This window comes from Papio anubis, chromosome 17, assembly GCF_008728515.1.
Source record: "Papio anubis isolate 15944 chromosome 17, Panubis1.0, whole genome shotgun sequence".
Lineage (NCBI taxonomy): Eukaryota > Metazoa > Chordata > Mammalia > Primates > Cercopithecidae > Papio > Papio anubis.
The window spans coordinates 3,968,346-3,992,499 of record NC_044992.1 but is presented as its reverse complement, the minus strand read 5'-3'; the positions used below and the strand labels follow the sequence as shown (position 1 = coordinate 3,992,499).

Below are 24,154 nucleotides of genomic sequence, written 5' to 3'. Positions count from 1 at the left end.
GCTACTCTGCTGGGTGCGGTGGCTCTCGCCTGACCAGCCTGACCAACTTGGAGAAACCCCCTCTCTACTAAAAATACAAAATTAGCTGGGCATGGTGGTGCATGCCTGTAATCCCAGCTACTCAGGAGGCTGAGGCAGGAGAATCGCTTGCACCCGCGAGGCGGAGGTTGCAGTGAGCCAACACCATGCCACTGCACTCCAGCCTGGGGAACAAGAAATTCCGTCTCAGGAAAAAAAAAACAAAAAAGAATGACTACTCCATAGGCAGAGCAGCCAGTAGTAAATTAATTTTTTTTTTTTTTAACTCTTGTTGCCCAGGCTGGAGTGCAGTGGCGCGATCTCGGCCCACTGCAACCTCCCCCTCCTGGGTTCAAGCGATTCTCCCGCCTCAGCCTCAGAAGTAGCTGGGACTACAGGCATGCGCCACCACAACTGGCTAATTTTTCTATTTTTAGTAGAGATGGAGTTTCACCATGCTGGCCACGGCTAGTCTCAAACTCATGACCTCAGGTGATAACACCCACCCCTGGCCTCCCAAAGTGCTAAGATTATAGGCTTGAGCCACTTGCTCCCAGCCAGTAAATGAATTTCTAAGAAAATAGTCTGGCAGGCCTGGCGTAGTGATTCATGCCTGTAATCCCAGCACTTTGGGAGGCTGAGGCAGGTGGATCACCTGAGGTCAGGAGTTTGAGACAAGCCATGGCCAGCATGGTGAAACCCTGTTTCTACTAAAAATACAAAAATTAGCTGGTCGTGGTTGCACATGCCTGTAGTCCCAGCTGCTTGTGAGGCAAATCACAGCAAATCTTTGTTTTGTTTTGAGACAGGGTCTTACTCTGTTGTCCAGACTAGAATGCAGTGGCACCATCAAGGCCCACTGCGGCCTCCACTTCCTTGGCTCAAGCAATCCCCCTACCTCCCTCCCTATAGCTGGGACTATACGCATGCACCGCCACACCTGGCTAATTTTTCCTTTTGATAAAGTCTTGCTCTGTCACCCAGGCTGGAGTGCAAGGATGTGATGATGGCCCACTGCAGCCTCAATCTCCCAGAACCAAGTGATCCTCCCACCTTATCTGCCTGAGTAGCTGGGACCACAGGCACGCACCACCATGCTCAGCAAATTAAAAAAAATTTTTTTTTTGGTAGAGATGGGGTTTTGCTATGTTGCCCAGGCTGGTCTTGAAGTCCTGGGTTCAAGCAGTCCTCCCACCTTGGCCTCTGAAAGTCCTGGGATTAGACACATGAACCATTGTGTCAAATCTTTGCCCCAGCCAAATATCTGAAGTAAATAAAGAAATTGGTAATTTCTCCAGTCTCACCTTCTTAAATGCTGATGGAGCTGGCTAGCAGAAAGTTTTATTTTCTGATAAAACTCGAGCCCTTTCCTTCCCAGTGTGGTTTTTTTTTTATTAATATTTTGGGAGTTCTTCGTTTCCTTTGAGAATCTGGTAAGAGTTAAAAGGCCTCCTGAGAAAAGCGCACATACAAAACTTGGTATGTAATTTCAGAGGGTTCTTTGATCTGTGGAGTGAAGCTCATTTATGCAGATCTAATGCCGTCTCTTAAATCCGCAAGTTTGATGCCTGTTTTGTGTGCTGTCGGGATGCTGTTTGGGCATTTCAGGAACTTGTATTCTGTAGAAAAATAAAAGTTCCATAATACAGCTGCTTTAGGGTTGTCATTATAGAAGAAGTCAAGAAAAGCTGGCTTCTACCAGTCTGGTTCATGGAGGGCTTTGAGGAGGAGTTCATGACACTTCTGCTTGACCTTTAAAAGATCTGTCAAATTTGACACGCAGAAAGAGGAAAATATTTAAGGCTGATGGAAAAGAACAAGCAAGACAAAGTTTATGCTGAAAGAAGTTGTATAGTTGGAGTATATGATAAACTGAACTAGTGGGAAAACTATCTGGAAAGGTTGAAGTTTGTGGAAGACCTTAAAAATGCTGGGGTAGGCCAGGTGTGGTGACTCACACCTGTAATCCCAGCACTTTGGGAGGCCAGGCGGGAGAATCTCTTGAACCCAGGAGGCAGAGGTTGCAGTGAGCTGAGATCGCGCCACTACACTCCAGTCTGGGTGACTGAGTGAGACTCTGTCTCACTCACACACACACAAAAAAGGCCGGGCGCAGTGGCTCACACCTGTAATCCTAGCACTTCAGGAGGCCGAGGTGGGCGGATCACGAGGTCAGGAGTTCCGAGACCAGCCTGGCCAGCATGGTGAAACCCTGTCTCTACTAAAAATACAAAAAATTAGCTGGATATGGTGGCGCGCACCTGTAGTCCCAGCTACTTGGAGGCTGAGGCAGGAGAACTTCTTGAACCCAGCAGGTGAAGGTTGCAGTGAGCCAAGATTGCGCCGCTGCACTCCAGCCTGGGCGACAGAGTGAGACTGTGTCTCAAAAAAAAAAACAAACAAACAATTGAGCTGGGCACGGTGGCTCACGCCTGTAATCCCAGCACTTTGGGAGGCCGAAGTGGACGGATAACGAGGTCAGGAAATCGAGACCATCCTGGCCAACATGGTGAAACCATGTCTGTACTAAAAATACAAAAATTAGCTGGGCAGGTGTGGTGGCACATGCCTATAATCCCAGCTACTCAGGAGGCTGAGGCAGGAGAATCACTTGAACCTGGGAGTCGGAGGTTGTAGTGAGCCAAGATCACCACTGCACTCCAGCCTGGTGACAGAACGAGACTCCGTCTAAAAAAAATAAATTATATATACATTAAATTTTTATATATATAAATTTTTATATATTAATTTATATATATTAATTATATGGGGTATAAAATTTAATATATATGTTGAGATGGAGTTTTGTTGATTGACACTAGTTTATATCAGTTGATAATACAATATAGATACTTCACCACAATATTATAGGCATTCTTCCCCCTTCTTACATTTTTTTTTCTTTTCCATTTACTTAATTTCAGCAAGTGACACTTGTTGAGACACCTTCAGTGTCTCATCAAGGTCCTTATTTTTCTGTCAAAGTTTTTTTTTTTTTTTGAGATGGAGTCTCACTCTGTCACCCAGGCTGGAGTGCAGTGGCACGATCTTGGCTCACCGCAACCTCTGCCTCCCAGGTTCGAGCAATTCTACCTCAACCTCCTGGGTAGCTGGGACTACAGGCGCGCGCCACCACGCCTAGCTAATTTTTGTATTTTAGTAGAGATGGGGTTTCACCGTGTTTCCCAGGCTGGTCTTGAACTCCTGAGCTCAGGCAGTCTGCCCGCCTCGGCCTCCTAAAGTGCTGAGATTACAGGCGTGAGCCACTGCACCCAGCCTCATACTATTTTTGAATGAGCGGGATTCAAACATTTTCTCAGTAGGAATAGCAAAAACATCATTATCAGGAAAATGATACAGCTGTATTATCTGTAATACAGCCACCACGCCCGCCCCCAAAGTATTTTCTTTAATGAACAACTCTATCATGACTGTAGCTTTTCTAACTGTATAATTTTAAAAATTACTACAAAAATTAACATTGTTTTCTTTTTGGCTTTTCCTCCCATGTCTCTGAAGTTCCTGTCTGGTCCTCTGCTGTAGTGGCCTTAAATTTCCTACTCAGCTGACTGTCCATATTTTCCAAAAGAGAAAACTAAGTTTCACTTATTTGCAGGAGCAGAACCAAGACAGCTAGACTTCATTAATCTCCGAATTTGTCCTTTAACAAAGTTTAGGCTGGGTGCAGTGGCTCACGCCTGTAATCCCGGCACTTGGGGATTCTAGGCAGGAGGATCGCTTGAGCCCAGGAGTTGGAGGCTGCCATGAGCCGTGAGTGCATCACTGCCCTCTAGCCTGGTTGACAGAGCAAGACCCTGTCTTAGAAAAACAATATTTAAGTTAGATCTACACATCGAATGAATATAAAAATTAATGTTGATACGATGATCCCTTTTCTACTTAGGTCCTGGGGAGCCTGTGGGGTCATATGATCCTTTGATTTTATCACTGTTTTTGAGGGTGAGTCAAATATATTTAAAAGACGGAGTTTTCGCCATGTTGGCCAGGCTGGTCTTTAACTCCTCACCTCACCCGCCTCGCCCTTTCAAAGTGCTGGGATTACAGGCGTGAGCTACCGCACCCAGCCAAGACCACTGCATTTTATACCACTGCACACTGTCTGTTAAATTCTGAAGTCTTTGTAACTTTTAGAAGGGGAACTAATAACTATTGGTAATGGCCGCATCTGGTATTTTGAGTCTGTTTGTCATCTTTTGTGCTTTAGGACTCTAAAACTAAATTACTTATTTAAGGTTTATATAGAGAGAGGAGTGTTATTCTGAGGTCTTCCTTTATATTCTTTCACCCTAGGTAAACAGAGGATTGTATTTCCCTATTTTTTTTGTATTTAGCAGTGCGTAAGGTTTATATTATCCTCATTAGTACTTTAGGCTGTGATAATTTCTTTTTTCTGTTCATTCTTTTTTCTTTTTTTCACTTGTCACTGACAAAGCTCGGAATAATTTCTTATTTTCAGACTGCTGTGAACATTTATGGTGTGATCGTTCCCCCAGGAAAAGACTGTATTTTCGCTGTCTTCTCTGGTTATTTCTGCATCTCTGCCCTAGGATGGCATCTTTGCTCTTCTTCTGCCCTTAGCATTTGCCTAATGGAAACAACAAAATTGTTGTTATCCAGTTTGGTTTATATTTAACTCTTGCAGGTGCAGCAGTGGCACAGATGAGGGTATTGTGTTGCCTGCTACCCTCTTCGGCATCTACGTCATATGCTATGGCTGTTGGGGAAGCAATACGACTGTGATAGGCTTTTTGTTTTTAAATAAACCTTTTTAAAAGAGTTTCAGATATACAGAAGAATTGTGAGAATAGTACAGAGAGCTCTTATATACCCTGCATTCAGTTTCTCTTATTTTTAACTCTTTCCCCCACCCCCATGAGATAATCTCCGTCTGTTGGCCAGGCTCACTGCAACCTCTGCCTCCTGGGCAGAGGCGGTTCTCCTGTCTCAGCCTCCTGAGTAGCTGGGATTACAGGTGCACGCCACCACACCTGGCTACTTTTTGTGTTTTTAGTAGAGATGGGGTTTTGCCATGTTGGCTATGCTGGTCTCGAACTGCTGACCTCAGGTGATCCGGCCTCCTAAAGTGCTGGGATTACAGATGTGAGCCACCACGCTCAGCCTCATACTATTTTTAAATGAGCTAGATTCAAACATTTTCTCTGTAGGAATGGCAAAGACATCATTATCAGGAAAATGATGTAGCTGTATTATCTAAGAGTGATTTAAATAGATAACTTACAATCTAAATAATTATGTCTAAGTTGCTGGGTGCACATTTTTACAATTAGTTTAATTTGGAGAATGACACTGTTCAGAGCCAGACATTCTCTGAATTCTTTATTATTTATTTTGAAATGTTCAAGGTGATACTTGTTTTAACTGCCCTGACACTGTTCTTTTTTTGTTTGTTTGTTTTGAGACAGGGTCTTGCTCTGTTGCCCAGGCTGGAGTGCAGTGGCACACTTGTCAGCTTTACTGCAGCCTCCACCTCCCAGGTTCAAGCAATTCTCCTACCTTAGTCTCCCGAGTAGCTGGGATTACAGGCGCACCACCATGTTGGCCATGCTCGTCCCGAACTCCTGACCTCAGGTGATCCACCCTTGTCGGCCTCCCAAAGTGCTGGGATTACAGGCGTGAGTCACCGCGCCTGGCCGACAATGTTCTGAGTTAATTACATTAGCCATAATATGTAAGATAGAAATTTGCTCATTTGTGTATAAGAAAGAAGATTCCGAAAAAGTTTTAAGGGCTGGGTGCAGTGATTTAATTTCTGTAATCCCAGCATTTTGGGAGGCCGAGGCAGGAGGATTGCTTGATTCCAGGAGTTCTGACACCAGCCTGAGCAAGATGGTGAGGGCCCCCTCTCCCACTTTGGAGGTATGCTATAAGTAACAGGCCTTTGAAAGTCATTTTGGGTATTGTGAAGATGTTATATTACAGTGTCCTTTTATTTATTTGTTTAATTTGAGGTTAAACGTTTTTTGTTTTGTTTTTGTTTTTTTTTTTTTTTTTGAGATGGAGCCTCGCTCTGTTGCCCAGGCTGGAGTGCAGTGGCGCGATCTCGGCTCACTGCAAGCTCCAACTCCCGGGTTCACGCCATTCTCCTGCCTCAGCCTCCCGAGTAGCTGGGACTACAGGTGCCCGCCACCACGCCTGGCTAATTTTTTGTATTTTTAGTAGAGACGGGGTTTCACTGTGTTAGCCAGGATGATCTCAATCTCCTGACCTTGCAATCTGCCCGCCTTGGCCTCCCAAAGTGCTGGGATAACAGGTGTGAGCCACCGCGCCTGGCCAGTTAAAAGTTTTACTTTTAGACAACTACATGACATGTTTTTCTTAAAAACAATGCCTCCATTCCAAAGAAATTGCAGTCAAAATAAATGAAGAGTTCAAGATGACATCAGTTCCATTTGTCTTAAGTTCTGGTGTTGTGTGAATGACAAGCAGCAGCCAGTTATGATGGCAGGTGATCCGAAGTAATTGCCAAATTTGTTAACGTTTTTCCATTTCTAAACCATCCTTAAAGAAAAACATATATGGGGTCACACCATTCTCATTGACTTCTATTGAAAATGTAAGCTGGAGCTGGGCGCGGTGGCTCACGCCTGTAATCCCAGCACTTTGGGAGGCCAAGGCAGGCGGATCACCAGGTCAGGAGTTCGAGACCAGCCTGGCCAACATAGTGAAACCCCGTCTCTACTAAAAATACAAAAATTAGCTGGGTGTGGTGGTGCACACCTGTAGTCCCAGCCACTCGGGAGGCTGAGGCAGAAGAATCACTTGAACCCAGGAGGCGGACGTTGTGGTGAGCCAAGATCACGCCACTGTACTCCAGCCTGGGCAACAGCACGAGACTGTCTCAAAAAAAAAAAAAAAAAGAAAGAAAGAAAATGTAAGCTGTATGGATGAGACTGCAGAAACTCATCTACTGTGAAGGACCATACGAGCCAAGTGTATTAGCTGTCTAATACATATTTAGGATTATTTTGGTATAAGTCTGGATAAGGAGCAGCGAAGGGGAAGGGAGGCTGTGGTTTTTACAGGTAAGGATTTAGGCTTTAACTCTGAGTGAGGTATGCGTGGTTATTGTTAGATTAGTTACTAACATTTGATGTTTAATTAGTGTAAAAGGCTTTCAGAAGGTGGAAAGTATGAGTGTTAAAATTAGTCTTCAGATTACTGGTTGAAAATCAGATTGTATTTTAAGGTTAGTCATTTTTATAAAGAGGAAGTTGTTTAGCAATTCTGAATCCTATATTGTTGAAATATCAGTAGCAGATGCTAGAATCCTATTAGTAATCACAAGGTAAAGTGAATTCTAAAAGTGCAATCTTGAATTATTCAACGCTTGGTATCCAAATTATATGAAATATAATCATCCATTTTATGATTTTGAATAGAACTGTAGGTTGTTTTCTTAAATAAGAGTTGTTCTTCCTCTGCCTTCTCATTTTGAGTCCCTGGAATCTGTTCTATTTTTACTTGTGGATCTACATACTAAAGCTGTCTCTGATTTCATGCTCTGAAGATCAACAAGAGACCTCTTGTAAGATGAGAATTGTGTAGTAGGTGACTATCAGAAGAGTAAACAAGTCTTAAGCCTGTAAACATTTTTTCAGTAAAGGCAGCGGAGTACCAGATATCTCTTGTTACTATGACTAAAGAAAGTTCAATGGTCAATTAAGCAGCTGTTTACTAGCCTTGATAAGTAATTGCTAGAAGTAATAGTAATTGTTTTCATAGTGTTACTGAAGGTTTATTTACTGTATGTGTGATTTTTAAAGTTTTAAAGGGATCAATGAAAGTAATATATGGGGAATATTTGTAAGTTACTGGAAATAAGCCAGGAATTGAATTTTTAAAAGTGCCTTTCAGAGTAAATTATATTTTCATTTTCTTTATAGAATGAAAGTGGAACAATATTGTTTAAAATTCAAATTGAGCACCATTTGTACTTTTCAGGCCATTAGAATCTGCTCGAGGCGTGTGTGGGAAATATTATTTGATTCTTTATTATATTACCTTTGGGTAAAAATTGCAGAGAAGACTTTTTGACATCCTCCAAAAAAGTAATAAACAACTCCCTGAATCTAAAATAAAAGTTGGAAAAAAGTCATGAACACTAAGTTGCTCATGAGGGGCTTGGACTTCCTTGTATTTCTGGCCACCCATTTGGTGCTGTCACTCTGTTTGTCCCTTCTGGGCTTCTTGCTTTAATGTGCCATCATATCAGACTTTTAATTCTGAATTAATGTATTTACAAAGCTCATTTAAAATTTTCAGTAATTATGTTTGTAATTTGAAGTTTGATTCTTTGTTTCTTAGCCACATAAGCATTTTTGAATTTTGAATTGTGGGAAATTTCTGAAGGCAGGTAAAATACTTATGTTTTAATACCTTAACTCTCATCCCTTTTATTTTTTATATATTTAGAGACAGAGTCTCACTCTGTAGCCCAGGCTGCAATGAGGTGGCACAGTCATAGCTCACTGCAGCCTCAAACCCCTGGGCTCAAGTGATCCTCCTGCCTCAGCCTCCCAGGTAGCTAGGACTATATCACCACATGGTGCACCACCACACCCAGCTAATTTTTATTTTTGTTTTTTGTAGAGATGGGGGTTTCTCACTGTGTTGCCCAGGCCGGTCTCAAACTCCTGGCCTCAGCCTCCCAAAGTGCTAGGATTACAGGTGTGAGTCACCGCACCTGACTGAGAGCTTTTTTCATATGGAGTTTCACTCTTGTTGCCCAGGCTGGAGTGCAGCAGTATGATCTCGGCTCACTGCAACCTCCGCCTCCCGGATTCAAGCGATTTTCCTGCCTCAGCCTCCCGAGTAGCTGGCACTACAGGCGCCCATCCCCATACCCGGCTAATTTTTTATAGTTTTAGTAGAGATGGGGTTTCACCATGTTAGTCAGGATGGTCTCAATGTCCTGACCTCGTGATCCACCTGCCTTGGCCTCCCAAAGTGCTGGGATTACAGGTGCGAGCCACCACGCCAAGCCGGGCTTCTTGATTGTAGTTTCTTTGTGGTACACACTTTGTGTAACACTCAGTGTTAATAGCTCTAAGTACTTACACTTGATTGTTTTCTTTCTTAGTATACTATTTATTCCTCCTATGAACTTGCTTTATGATTGAGAATAACCTTGGCTCCTCCTTCAATAAATGAAGGACTTCGTGCTGTGTTAGAAACCTGTTGGAGTACCATTGTATTTGCCTGTTTTTGTCTTTTGGCAAATAGTCATTGCTATTTTTTTCCAGAAACACCCCCAGAGCTTTAGTCTCCAGAGTTTGTATCTGTTGCAACTGAGGAGAAATCTACCTGTGTAAATTTTTCCACTCCTCTTGAAAAAAGGTTTGAAGAAGAGTATAGTGAAATGCCACCCAAACCAACCTTCGTATATATGAAAAGAGCGCTTGGACATAAAAAATGTTTTTTTGAGATGGAATCTCACTCTTCATCCAGGCTGGAGTCCAGTGGCATGATCTTGGCTCACTGCAACCTCCGCCTCCTGGGTTCAAGCAATTCTTCTGCCTCAGCCTCCCATGTAGCTGGGACTACACCTCAGGTGACCCACCCACCTCGGCCTCCCAAAGTGCTGGGATTACAGGCATGAGCCACCGCGCCTGGTCTGGACTTGTTATTAATATAAAATTTTAGAGCCTTTAAGCCATAGGATCATGTAAAAATTACCTTACATTGGCACTTTCAATTTAAAGTGCTGACAGATCAAACGTAATCTTCAAATTTAATTCTACATTTCACAAATATTTGAGTGCCTACTTTTGTAAACATAGCAGTACATTAAAGAACAGGACATAAAAGTTTTGCTGGTACAAAGTTTTGCAGTTAGTGTGGGAAGACAGATGATAAACTAGATAATTAAGTTAAAAATGTGGTGTATTAGGTAGTGCCCTGGAGAGAAAATAATTATTGCCCTGGAGAGAAAATAAAGCGGGAAAAGGGAATGAAAAGTTGAGGGTGGAGCATTGAGGTCTTGAAGAGCTTTCCAGGCCAAGTGAGGAACAGTACAGGGGGCGTTGTGGTGGGAGAGAGGCCTGGCAGTGTCAGAGTAGCAGCAAAGGGTGTGGAGGGGAGGCTGTGTGGTTTTTTACAGGTAAGGATTTAGGCTTTTACTCAGAGTGAGGTAGCCGTGAGGTTTTTCAGCACTGGAGTGATATGACCTGATTTACATTTTAATGAGATCATTCTTGGCTTGCTATGCTGAGAATATAGACTGCACGGAGAGTCAGATGAGACATGATACTAGCTTGGACCTGTATTGGAGCCGAGGACAAAGTGGTTCGATTCTTGGGTATATTTCCTAAATAGAGCTGTTGGAATTTGCTGGTGGAATAGAATTCTTTTCCTTTTCTTTGAGACAGAATCTCGGTTTGTTGCCCAGCAGGAGTTCAGTGGCACAATCATGGCTCACCGCAGCTTCGAACCCCTGGGCTCAAGCCTCAGCTTCCCCAGTAGCTGGGACTATAGGCATGCACCACTGTACCTGACTAATTTTTAATATTTTTTGTAGAAATGGGGTCTCACTTTGTTGCCCAGCCTGGCCTCCTAAAATGCTGGGATTACAGGTATGAGCTCACTGCTTAGCTGTTCACAATATTTGAGGGTGGAGGTGTGTGTGTGTGTCAAGGGGTAGAGTGAGAGAGTGTGCCATGGTGCAGAGGTGTGAGTGTGTGTGTCAAGGGTAGAGTGTGTGAGAGAGTGTGTCAAGGGTAGAGTGTGTGAGAGTGTGTGTCAAGGGTAGAGTGTGTGAGAGAGTGTGTCAAGGGTAGAGTGTGTGAGAGAGTGTGTCAAGAGTTGAGGTTTTTGGCCTCAACACCTGAAAGGATGGAGTTGACATTAACTGAAATGGAAAAGAAAGACTGCAGGACAAGGAGGAGAGATTACCAGCGGCTCAGTTTTGAATTTGCTACTTTTGATTCGCCTGTTAGATATGGAAGTAGAGAAGTCACATAGGCAGCTTACTGTATTTGATCTGGAATTCAGTGAGGAGGTTTGGCTTAGAGATATAAAGTGGGAAATTGTTAGCATATGGATTGCATATAAACCATGAAGTTGGATGGGCTCAATAAGGGAGTAAAGGTAGATAGGTGAAGAGGATTGAGGACTAAGTCTTGGGACACACTGGCATTGAGAAGCCAGATAAATAACCAGAAGCTAGTGAAGGAGTGTGAGTGGCATCAGTGAGGTGTGAGAGGAGGCAATCCAGAATGCCATGGCCTGTAAGCCAAGTGAAGAAAGCTTCAAGGGAAGAGAGATCAGCTGTGTCAAAAAAGAGTTTGGATAAGATAAGGACGGATGAGTGACCACTAGAGGTGAATGGTACTTTGAGAAAGGCAGTTGCACTGGATGGATTGGTATGAGCCTGAGAGAATGGAAGGAGAGCAAGTGGAGATAAGGAATGAAGACAACTCTTAAAGTTGTACTGTAAAGGGGTGTTGAGAAATGGTGCAGTAACTGGAGGACTTGTGGGCTTCATTTGTGTGTGTGTGTGTGCATCTGCGTGTGTGTGTGTGTAAAGGTTGGAGAACTGCTAGTAGCATGCTTGATGCTGATGGGATTGAATTTAGTAGAGAGAAGAACTGATGACACAGGAGAGGGTAGGAATTTCTGGAGCAGTGTCTTTGAGGACATCTGAGTGGGGAGAATGAGATGAGATCTAATTACTGGTCAGTTTGGAAGCCTTATTAGGAGCAAGGGCAGTTGATCCAGAGAAACATGAGAGAAGGTAGAAAAGTAAATACATGGGCAGAGATTCAGGTTAGAAGATACGTCTGGGTAAAATGGGGAACATTTTCATACTTATCTCATTATTTTTGTGAGTATTAAGTTTAATACTTATAAAGGGATGATTACAGAACATAGTACTCAGTAAGTGTTGACTGAAATTGTTAAGTTTGTAATATTTATAAAGTTACAATGTGATTTACATGACCAGCTTCTTTCAGTGTGTGACTAATACTCTGAAAATACTGTCTTTTCATTTGAGCCAGATGGCTCAGTCAGTAATTTCTAGTTGCCATCTTTTTTTTTTTTGTAAAGGCACTGGGCACCAAAGGTGCTACTCACACAGAATATCAACTTGAAACTCACCCTGGAAAGACAAGATTTTCGTAGTTCTAATCAGAAACATTGTAATTTTGTTATGTTCATGTTACGGTATTGAAGGTGGTTTTTTTGTTTTTGTTTTTTTAAATATGTGAATAAAGGGGCCGGGTGTGGAAGGCCGAAATGGGAGGGTCACTTGAGACGAGGAGTTTAAGACCAGCCTGGTGAACACTGTGAGACCCCCATCTCTATTTAAGAAAAAAATAAAAAATAAACAGTATGTTGGATATTAGTTCGTTCTCATGTTACTATAAAGAATTGCCCGAGACTGGATAATTTATAAAGGAAAGAGGTTTAATTCACTCACAGTTCTGCATGGCTGGGGAGGCCTCAGGAAACTTACAATCACGGCAGAAAGGGAAGCAAACATCCGTGCTCAACATGGCGGCAGGACAGAGAGGTGCAATGCGAAGCGGGGAAAAGCCCCTTTATAAAATCATCAGATCTCGCGAGAACGCACTATCACGAGACTAGCATGGGTGAACGCCCCCATGATCTAATCACAGCCCATGAGGTTCCCCCGCTCAACGTGTGGGGATTACATTTAGGATTACATTTCAAGATGAGATTTTGGGCAGGAACACAGCCAAACCGTATCATCTGGGAAAAAATTCCTTTAGTAAAGTTGTAACATTGATGGAAAAGGGGATTTGTTTTCATTTTGGTTAGAACAGAAGTAGTAAAGAAATCACGTATCCATATATACGGTAATTGTAGTTTTAGGACCAGTTGTAAAGTTAGTGCAGATAAAGTGGGAACATTAGAAAGAGAGTTGGAACCAAGAGGTACCTGAAAAATCTACTCAAAACTCTCACTGGATTTAAGTATATTCCTATTTTGAAAATTCAGTAGATATGTTCTCTAAGAACATCAGAACCTCAGTATCAGTTTAGGGCAAGATGGAGGATGGAAGAATGAAAGAGGGGATATAAAGAAGTTTTATTAGGTTGGGCATGGTGGCTCATGCCTGTTACCCCAACATTTTGGGAGGCCAAAGTATGAGATCACTTGAGCCCAGGAATTTGAGACCAGTCTGGGCAACATAGGGGAGACCCTGTTTGTACCAACAGTTAAAAAAAAAATAGCCACATGCACCTGTGTTGCCAGCTAATCAGGAAGCTGAGGTGAGAGGATAGCTTGAGCTCAGGGCTGCAGTGAGCTATATGACTGCACCACTGCACTCCAGCCTGTGTAACCCCAGGCGGAGAGAAGTGAGACTCCATTAAAAGAGGGAAAAGAAAAGAAAAAGGAAAAGAGAGAAGGAATAAATTTTATTGTTATTTTAAGAAAATTTGGCTTTGGCTTTTTTTTTTTTTTTGAGACGCAGTTTTGCTCTCGTTGCCCAGGCTGGAGCGCAATGGCATGATCTCGGCTCACCACAACCTCCACCTCCTGGGTTCAAGTGATTCTGCTGCCTCAGCCTCCCGAGTAGCTGGGATTACAGGCATGCGCCACCACGCCTGGCTAATTTTGTATTTTTAATAGAGGTGTGGTTTCTCGATGTTGGTCAGGCTGGTCTCAAACTCCCAACCTCAGGTGATCTGCCCAAAAGAGTTAAGAATGAGTTAAGAGCTTGGACCAGGTGTGATGGCTCATGCCTGCAATCCCAGCACTTTGGGAGGCCAAGGCAGGTGGATCATCTGAGGTCAGGAGTTCAAGACCAGCCTGGCCAACATGCTGAAACCCCATCTCTACTAAATACAAAAAATTAGCTGGCTGTGGTGGCAGGTGCCTGTAATCCCAGCTACTCGGGAGGCTGAGGCAGGAGAATCACTTGAACCCGGGAGTTGGAGGTTGCAGTGAGCCGAGATCATGCCACTGCACTCCAGCCTGGGCAACAAGAGTGAAACTCCGTATGAAAAAAGCTCTCAGCTGGGTGCGGTGACTCACACCTGTAATCCTAGCACTTTGGGAGGCTGAGGCCAGGAGTTAAATATTTTGACTCCCACTCCAGATCATCAAATTGTTTTGAGAGTAAATGAGTTGAAGCACGCATACTGCCTAGTTAGACCAGTGTCTGAGATAAATACAATACAGAGTTTGCTATTATAATTTAGAATTTTTATTGAGTATACTCTGCTGTCTATGCACAGTTGGCTCAGGAAATGAATTGGGAAGCTTTTCTGTTTCATAGGATAGTTTAATAAAAGAATTGAAATTACTCTTTACTTACTATGAAAATGTCTGAGACTGGTATTTGGAGTGGGTGGGGAGCTAACTGTGTAACTCATGCGAATGTTCAGAAGTTATTGACGTATTTTCTAATTCTATTAGATGCTTTTGACAATTTATATTTTCCTAGAAAATCATCCATTGTATCTATGTTTAAAATTTAGCAGCTTAGGATTTACTGCAAATGTATTTTATGCTTATTTTGATTTCTTCTCTATTATCTTACTTCCTTTTCAGTCCCTCATTTCATATAATTGTTGTTTTAGTCCAGCTAATAGTTTGTCTGTTTTATTTTCGCCTCCCATCAAAATATAGCGCCTAGGTTTTTTTTTTTTTGAGATGGAGTCTCACTCTGTCACCCAGTCTGGAGTTCAGTGGTGCGATCTCAGCTCACTGCAACCTCCGCCTCCCAGGTTCAAGCGATTCTCCTGCCTCAGCCTCCCGAGTAGCTGGGACTACAGCCACGTGCCAGCATGCCTGGCTAATTTTTTGTATTTATAGTAGAGATGGGGTTTCACCGTGTTAGCCAGGATGGTCTTGATCTCCTGACCTTGTGATCTGACCGCCTCGGCCTCCCAGAGTGCTGGGATTACAGGCATGAGCCACTGTGCCCGGCCGCTCCTAGGTTTTAGAATTAATTCTGCAGGCTTCTGTTCTCTTACTTGAGTAACTTTGAATTCCCTTTATCTGATTTTTAAACGTTTATTTTTTAACCTTGAGTTGAATGCTCATTTAATTCTTGCTCGGTTGAAGGTGTTTAGGCTGTGGATCTTCCTCTGAGTATAACTTTATTAGTGTACCAAAGGTTTTTTCTCTTTCTTTCTTTCTTTTTTTTTTTTGAGATGGAGTTTCATTCTTGTTGCCCAGGCTGGAGTGCAATGGCGTGATCTCGGCTCACTGCAACCTCCACTTCCCGGGTTCAAACGACTCTCCTGCCTCAGCCTCCCGAGTAGCTGGGATTACAGGCATGCGCCACCACGCCCGGCTAATTTTGTATTTTTAGTAGAGTCAGGGTTTCACTATGTTGACCAGGCTGGTTTCGAACCCCTGACAGCAGGTGATCCACCTGTCTCAACCTCCCAAAGTGCTGAGATTACAGACATGAGCCACTGCGCCCACTTTCTTTTTCCTTTTCTTTCTTTCTTTCTTTTTTTTTTTTGAGACAATGTCTCCTGCTGTTACACAGATTATAGTGGTGTGAACACAACTGATTACAGCCTTGACCTCCTGGGCTCAAGGGATCCTCCCACCTTAACCTCTCAAGTAGCTAGGACTACAGGCATGCGCCAGGATGCCCCCCTAACTTTTTTTTATTGTTTGTAGAGACAGGGTTTTGCCATATTGCCCAGGCTGGTCTTGAACTCCTGAGCTCAAGCAGTCTGTCTGCCTGAGCCTCCCAAAGTGCTGAGATTACAGTCGTACCAGAGATTTTTATATGGGCAGTTTTTATCATTATTATTTTCTAGGTAATCTCTATTGATTTTGATTTACATTACTCCATTCAATTACTTGAAGTAATTTAAGGAGAGACAGTACATAACTGTCAAGTCTACTGCATTAAGGGGAGTAACTTCATTGTTTCATTCTCAGATTGTGGTATAGACTATTTCTGCTTTCTTGAAATGTTTGAGGTGTTAATGGCCTAAATAGATGATCAGTTTTTATAACTGTTGCAGAGAGACTTGATCTCATTCTTTCATATGTTCAGCCATTTTGTCGTTTATGTATTTGATCTTTCAGGAAATGGTAATCCTCTTATATTCTTACTTCTGCCTAAAGGTTTTTCTTATATTTCTTTAAAATTTTTGTTCTGGCCGGGCGCGGTGGCTCACATGTAATCCCAGCCTGGCCAAAATGGTGAAACGTCGCCTCTACTAAAAATACAGAAATTAGCTGGGTGTGGTGGTACATGCCTGTAATCCTAGCTACTCTGGAGGCTGAGGCAGGAGAATCCCTTGAACCCGGGAGGCGGAGGTTACAGTGAGCCTCGCACCATTGTACTCCAGCCTGGGTGACAGAGCAAGACCTCGTCTCAAAAAAAAAAAAAGAAGTTTTTGTTCTAACTATGTATTATGAAGATTTTGGTGTATATAGTTTTATAACATATCTTTATAGATTGTAATCTTGATCATTATAAGAAATGACCCTTTTCTGCCTCCTTTAATTTTTCAGTTTGAATTCAGCTGGTTTTAAAGGGGTGTTTATACTTGCTAGATATACTTTTATCTAACCTTTTACTTTTAACTTATCAAAGTCTGTATTTTAGGTTTGTGTCTTGTAGACCCTTGTAGTTGGATCAAGGTTAGTCTTGACTCAATTTGAGATGCTTTTAATCATTTACATTAATGTTGCATATTTTGCTTTGCTTATATAATATTATTGTGTTTGTTTTGTTGTCATCTATAGTTCACTTTTGGTTTTCTTTCTTTTCTTTTTTTTTGAGGCAGAGTCTAGCTCTGTTGCCCAGGCTGGAGTGCAGTGGCGTGATCTTGGGCTCACTGTAACCTCCGTCTCCTGGGTTCAAGTGATTCTCCTGCCTCAGCCTCCCGAGTAGCTGAGACTACAGGTGCCTACCACCATGCCCAGCTAATTTTTTGTATTTTTAGTAGAGACCGGGTTTCATCATGTTGGCCAGGCTGGTCTTGAACTCCTGACCTCAAGTGATCCGCCCGCCTCGGCCTTCCAAAGTGCTGGGATTACAGGGGTGAGCTACAGCCTCTGGCCTGGTTTTCTTCTTTTAAACTACATGGTTTTCTTTATTTGCTTTCCCTTCTCTCTTATATACTGTATTTCGTTATGTCTCAGATACCATTGGTGGTTGTGTGCTTCGTTATTTTGTATACCATTAATACAGTTAAATGCTGTCAAAGAAAGTATGACATTCCATTGATTGAAATATGGATGCTGATTTCAGATAGACAAATGTGAAAAAGGTACATCTTAGAATAAACATGGTAGTTTGTAGTTCTGTGGGTATTATAAAGCTATAGCTTTAATATATTTAAATCTATTGTGTTTATCAAATAGTTTTTTCAGGAGTGGTTGAGTGCTCTTATGTTTAAAAATGTCTGTTAGTGGCTTTCACAAGCAAAATGATGTTTTGGCTGGTTACAGAATTTTTGGGCTACATTTCCCTTTCCCTTAATACCCAGCAGACACTGTTCCATTATCTTCTGGCATCTAGGGTTACTCTAGAAAAGTCTGGGCCAGCCTGACTGTTTTTTTCCCTTTGTAGGTGACCTACTTCTGCCTGAGTATTGCTAGAATTCTTTCTTTATCCTTGAAGTTCAGTAACTTCATCAGGATATAACTCGGTCTTGGTGTGATTCTCTATTACATTTTCCTGTTAAATGGTAAGCCATTCAAACTGCAGATTCAGGAATATTTTCTTATATACCTTTTAATATGATTCATTTTTATTTTTCTTTACTCAAGAAACATCAGTTTTACGATAGTTTGTCTTCATTTCCTGTCTTCCATTTCATTAGTTTTCTAAATGCTTCCTTTGTTCTTTTCTGCTGTGCTCGATGTAATTTTCTTGAGATTTTGTTTGATACCATGTTTGTTTTCATCAGTATCAGGTTGACTACTTCCTATATGTGATGTGGTTTTCATTTTGCCAGTGGCTTCAGTACTTCATTCAATTTTATATATTTATGTCTGTGAGTTGTTCTTTCAACTTGTCTCATTTATTTCCCTCTTTTTAAAAAAGCTTTTACTTAACAGTGAAACAGGTAAAACCACCTGTCATCCCAGCACTTTGGGATGCTGAGGCAGGTGGATCACTTGAGGTCAGGAGTTCGAGACCAGCCTGGCCAACATGGTGAAACCCGTCTCTACTAAAAATACAAAAATTAGCCGGGCGTGGTGGTGGGCGCCTGTAATCCTAGCTACTCGGGAGGCTGAGGCAGGAGAATCGTTTGAACTGGGGGGGCAGAAGTTTCCGTGAGCTGAGATTGTGCCACTGCACTCCAGCTTGGGCGACAGAGACTCCCTCTCAAAAACAAACAAACAGGTAAAACCACATTGTTTTTGAGCAGATGGGTTAAAACCAGTTACACAGTGGCTAATATTAAAATTTACTCTCTAAGAAGTGATGAGTAAAATGATTTTATCAAGTATTGAGTTTTATTAATGGCATGAAATATAGAAAAGCCATTATTTGCAGGCTTAGATATACTGTTTTTTGCAGTTGGATAAACTTTTGTACACAGTAGAAATCTGATTTTGCTATGTGTTTTTGTTTATGAGGGAGAAGTGTTCAATGACTTTTTCCCCTGTCATTGAAAATCTTTTGAAGATTTTTTTTTCATTCAGTGAGTTACAAAATATACTAGAAAAATATAATGGAAATGTGCCTTGCATAGTGGCTTATGCCTGTAATCCCAGCACTTTAGAAGGCCAAGGCAGGTGGATGGCTTGAGCCTAGGAGCCTAGGCTGCAGTGAGCCATGATCATGCCATTGTACTCCAGCCTGGGCAACAGAGTGAGACCCTGTCCAAAAAAAAAAAAAAATTTTTCATGGAAATTATAACATGTTCTGCCATTCATGTGCCACAATTCAAGACCTGCTATGTGATTTTCTCGTGAATGCCAGTCACCTCTTTGTTTTATTCTGAAGAAATGAAGGTGATCAGTGATAAGCCCCCTGGTCTTCATTCAGGGCTGAAGGGAATAGTGAAAATTGTGAACGTGTGCAACTTGTGGTTACTAAGTGAGACTTTCACTGCGATTTATGCAAAAGGTGTAAGTCTTTTAATTTTTTTTTTTTGGAAACACAGTCTCTGTCACCCAGGCTGGAGTGCAGTGGCACGATCTCAACTCACTGCAACCTCTGCCTCCTGGGTTCAAGAGATTCTCCTGCCTCTGCTTCCCGAGTACTTGGGACCACAGGCGCGTGCCACCACGCTTGGCTAATTTTTAGTATTTTTAGTAGAGACAAGGTTTCACTGTGTTAGCCAGGATGGTCTCGATCTCCTGACCCCGTGATCCACCTGCCTCAGCCTCCCAAAGTGCTGGGATTACAGGTGTGAGCCATCACACCTGGCCAGCACCCAGCTGATTTTTGTATTTTTAGTAGAGATGGGGTTTCACCATGTTGGCCAGGCTGGTCTCGAACTCGTGAGATCAGGTGATCTGCCTGCCTCGGCCTCCCAAAGTGCTGGGATTACAGACATGAGCCACTGCACCCAGCCAGTCTTTTACATTTTAAATAGTTTAGCTGTTTAGAGAACAGGTTCTCCCGTAAGTTTTTTTCTTCTCTTCCTTTTTTTGAAATGATGGCTGAGATACAAACGTTCTTTACATTACTTTTGATGTTAACAAAGGTTATTTCAGTAGACTTGCACATTTAGAGTATGCCAGCAACTTACTCAATATTGCGATAGGTGGAATTTACGGTCTAGCGTCTGAATTGTAGCTTATCCTCAACCATCAAAATTGTTATCCAAATTTCTTGTGTTCCAAACTTAAGGATTGTTGTGTTTCACTGCCAGTGACATGGCGTTTTCCTAAAGTGATACATATTTTTAAGTAATTCATTTATTGGGCAAATATTTACTGCCAGAGACTGTCACAGGTCCTGGGGCTATATCAGTAAATAAACAAAAACCCTTGTTCTTATAGAACTTGCATTGTGGTCGGGGTAGGAGAGAGAAGAATTAATAGAAAGTGTAGAGTGCTGTGTGGAAACTAGAACAGGCAAAGAGGATAAAATAAGGAGTGTGTAAGGGGGTGGGGTTTCATTAAAAATAGGGTGACAGTGGACCGAGGAACTCAGGTAAAGGAGTGAATCATGTAGAGGTTAGGTACAGCAAGCACAAAGGCCCTGAAAGGGGGCTGACCTGAGCGCTGGAGGGAGGTGGCAGAGCAGTTAGCTGAAGGTTGGAGAGAGATGCTGGTTAATTCTGAAGGACCCTATAGGCCACCATACAGGCCACTGCTCTGAGTGAGAATGGGAAGCCGTTGGTATAGTGACATGACGTGACTCACATTTTTCCAGGGTTACTTCTGCCTGCTGGGTTGAGAGTAGATACAATAGGGAAGGTATTTTCCATAGTACCCCAGCACACGTATTTTATTAAACATTTATAGCTGAAATGAAAGTTTCACCAACAATATCCCTATTTTATTTTTCATTTCCGTTAGGAAAAATAGGTGCTGGTTATGTCCCACTAGATCTGTTTCATGACTGTGTGACTTAAGGTTGAAAAATACTGCCAGATAGGATATAGCCTCTGACTTAGTGGACAAGAAGTAAAATTGAGGTTTGTGTATGAAAGCAAAGTGAACACAATGTAAAATAAAAAAATAAAAACTTAAAAATCAACATTATCTATATATGTGTATATACTTAGCTTTAAAAAACCCAAATAATCAAATAGCAGTGATTCTAGAGGCCTAACAGTGAACAATGCATTCAGTGAAGGATAATGAAGAATTCCCCAGAGGCAATTGCTTTTAAAACCTTTCAGGTTCAAATCTCCTGGGGGCTTAACTCCATGCTTCTAAATAATATATTTATAGTGTTTATTTTTTGGTTTATCAACTTTAGACATTCTCTGTTGACTTCTTGCTATGACAGATGTTTTCAGTCCCACTTCTCACTACTGACCTTCCTCGTACGACGGTCACTGAACTGGCGCCTCTCTGGGGTTCTGCCCAGAAGATTAGCCTTCCTCCTTCGCTGCAGCTCCTCTGTGAGTATTCTGCTCTCTGCTCCCTCCACTCTGCTTACTCAGTTCACGTTCTTCCATCGTTTTCATCTTTCAGAGCCATGGGCAATCCACCTGGTCTTTTTAATAAATATTTTAAATTAAAAAGTTATTTTTAAATTTCTTTAGAAAAATTTATTTAACTTCTTAGGAGGGAGAGGAGATGAGCACATGTGCCCACACTGACACCTTTAAACTAGAAGACAAGATTCGGCTAAAGCTTTTTGTTGTCAAAAGTGTGTAGTGTATGTGTTTTAAGAGTTAGATATATTTAGAATATCTTATCTTTTAAAAAATTGTGAATATTTCCCCATGTCCTGAAATGCTCTTTTAAAGTGTTTTAAATAGATGCAGAGCATTCTTTCATATGCTAGTACTATCATATTCCCCACATCTTGACTTCTGGGTTTTCAAATTATAATTGTAAACCACTTAAATTATAACTAATGCTTCTGTGGATTTTCCTTATGAAAACATTTATACATAATCCTTGATTATTTCTCTTCAGATAAATTTCTGTTCATTTCTTAGTCAAGGAAAATAAATATTTTTGAGGTTCTTCATAAATATTACTGATTGCCTTCTAGAAAGGCTTTGCTAATTTGTATTTCCACTATTAACTGTATCAAAGTGCCACTTTTTATTGTGTTCTTCATACCACCAGGAACTTTAAAAAAATGTTTGATTCTGCTAGGTAAAAAGAATTATTTTAAAAATTCCCAAGAAAGGTGAACACCTTGACAGTTTTGAATTTGTGTGTGTGTGTGTGTGTGTGTGTGTGTGTGTGTGTGTGAAAGGTTTATGTGAGCAATTATTTGCCTTTTAATTTTTCATGACTATTTTGGCATTTAGAAATTTTTTTTTTTGGAGGCAGGGCACAGTGGCTCATCATGCCTGTAATCCTAGCACTTTGAGAGGCCAAGGTGGGTAGATCTCTTGAGGTCAGGAGTTTGAAACCAGTCTGGCCAACATGGTGAAACCCTGTCTCGAATGAATGAATGAATGAATGGTATTTATTTTTTTGAGATGGATTTTCACTCTTGTTGTCCAGGCTGGAGTGCAATGGTGCCATCTTGGCTCACCGCAACCTCTGCCTCCCAGGTTCAAGCAATTCTCCTGCCTCAGCCTCCCAAGTAGCTGGGATTACAGGCTTGTGCCACCACACCCGGCTAATTTTTGTGTTTTCAGTAGAGACTGTGTTTCACCACATTGGCCAGGCTGGTCTCGAACTCCTGACCTCAGGTGATCCTCCCACCTCAGCCTCCCAAAGTGCTGGGATTACAGGCGTGAGCCACTGCGTCTGGCCGAAATTTTATTTTTTTAAATCATCCAATTAAGTAGGCTTTCCATTTATTTTTTTGACACTTAGACTAATGTTTCCCATTCCTAAAATCAAGTAAGACTGTGAAAAATTTGAAGATAGCTTTGAATTTGGAGTGGGGTATGGAAAAGTGCCTGGGAGAAACTTGGCAACAGTTGATCTAGAAACAGTTGGGCTTTGGCTTGTGTTAGAAATCTGCTGTCATTTAGATTTTTGATTGTTGCTGTCTTCATGTTCCCTATTGCCTCATACTGTAGAAGGTGTTAAATTGTTAGACACTTCCATGAGTGTACTTCATACATGTAAAACGTTGTAGACTCATGAGACGTAACTCATTGCTCTGGGTAGTCTAGCTAAACTAGTCTTTCCACTTAGAGAGCATGATACTTAAGCGTTCTCCCAGTGAGTCATGAATTGTCATCAGGGAATTGCTCAATATTTGGCTTAATTCCATTAGGAATTGCTACTGGTGATAGTTTAGTCCTTATTTAGTTTTAGTCTAAGAGAACCTTACTGACATTACTATAAATCTTAAGGGGAAAAAAGCATACCTTTAAACAAGCCTAATGGCAATGGACTAGTCAGGTTAGTAAGAAAAAGTTATACTGGGAAGAGAGAGATGGTTTATGAATTGGTTACAAAAGATACTTCAGTATTATTTTGAAGACAACCCTGATTTCAGTCGTGGTTGAAATCCTTAATCAACCACAAAAATGTCTTACATTTTAAATATATTAAAGTCCTTAAATTATGGAAATAGTATCTTCTAAGAAGTTAATTAATAGTAGAAAGAAGAGTCTCAGTCTTTTTTTTTTTTTTGAGACGGAGTCTCATTCGCCCAGGCTGGAGTGCAGTGGTACCATCTGAGCTCACTACAACCTCTACCTCCCAGGGTCAAGCAATCCATCTACCTCAGCCTCCCTATTAATTGAGACCACAGGCACATGCCATCATGCCCAGCTAATTTTTTTTTTTTTTTTTTGAGACGGAATCTCGCTCTGTCATCCAGGCTAGAGTGCAGTGGTGTGATCGCAGCTCACTGCAACCTCCGCCTCCCGTGTTCAAGCGACTCTCCTGCCTCAGCTTCCTGAGTAGCTGAGACCACAGGCACGCACCACCACACCCAGCTAATTTTTGTATTTTTAGTAGAGATGGGGGGGTTTGTTTCACCATGTTGGCCAGGCTGGTCTCGAACTCCTGACCTCAGGTGCTCCACTCACCTCAGCCTCCCAAAGTGCTGGGATTACAGGCGTGAGCCACTGCACCCAGCCCCGGCTAATTTTTTTTGAAAAGTTTTTTGTAGAGACTGGGTTTAGCCATGTTGCCGAGACTGGTCTTAAATTCCCAGGCTCAAGTGATCCACTTGATTCGAACTCCTGGGCTCAGAACTGGTCCCAGACTGGTCTCGAACTCTTGGGTTAAAGCGATCCACTCAACTCAGCCTCTCAAATTGCTGGGATTACAGGTGTGAGCTGGTGTGCCCAGCCTCAGTCTCATTTCACCTGAATACAATAATGTATGGTTTTGGTGTATTTTTTTCCCACCTCCGCCTCCCGGGTTCGAGCAATTCTCCTGCCTCAGCCTCCAGAGTAGCTGGGACTACAGGCACACGCCACCACGCCTGATTAATTTTTTGTATTTTTGTAGAGACGGGGTTTCACCATGTTGCCCAGGCTGGTCTTGAACTCCTGAGCTCAGGCAATCCACCTGCCTCCGCCTCCATAAGTGCTGGGATTACACGGGTGAGCCACCACACCAGGCCGCCATTGTCATTTTT

The 24,154-nt window shown here is 42.0% G+C and overlaps 1 protein-coding gene across 4 annotated transcripts in view; it reads left to right on the top strand.

The window, feature by feature from the left end:
- UBE2G1 (ubiquitin conjugating enzyme E2 G1) overlaps positions 1–24,154 on the top strand; it is a 101,156-nt gene that overhangs the window by 11,524 nt on the left and 65,478 nt on the right. For 2 of the 4 annotated variants that reach the window (XR_004179313.1, XM_017950278.3), the window contains one exon: positions 20,927–21,041. The exons of 1 other annotated variant lie outside the window; for it this stretch is intronic. The gene's annotated coding sequence lies outside the window, so the exon portion shown is untranslated. Of the gene's footprint in view, positions 1–17,073; positions 17,697–20,926; positions 21,042–24,154 lie in introns of those variants that run through there. One more of the 4 variants, XR_004179314.1, reaches the window with a different exon arrangement.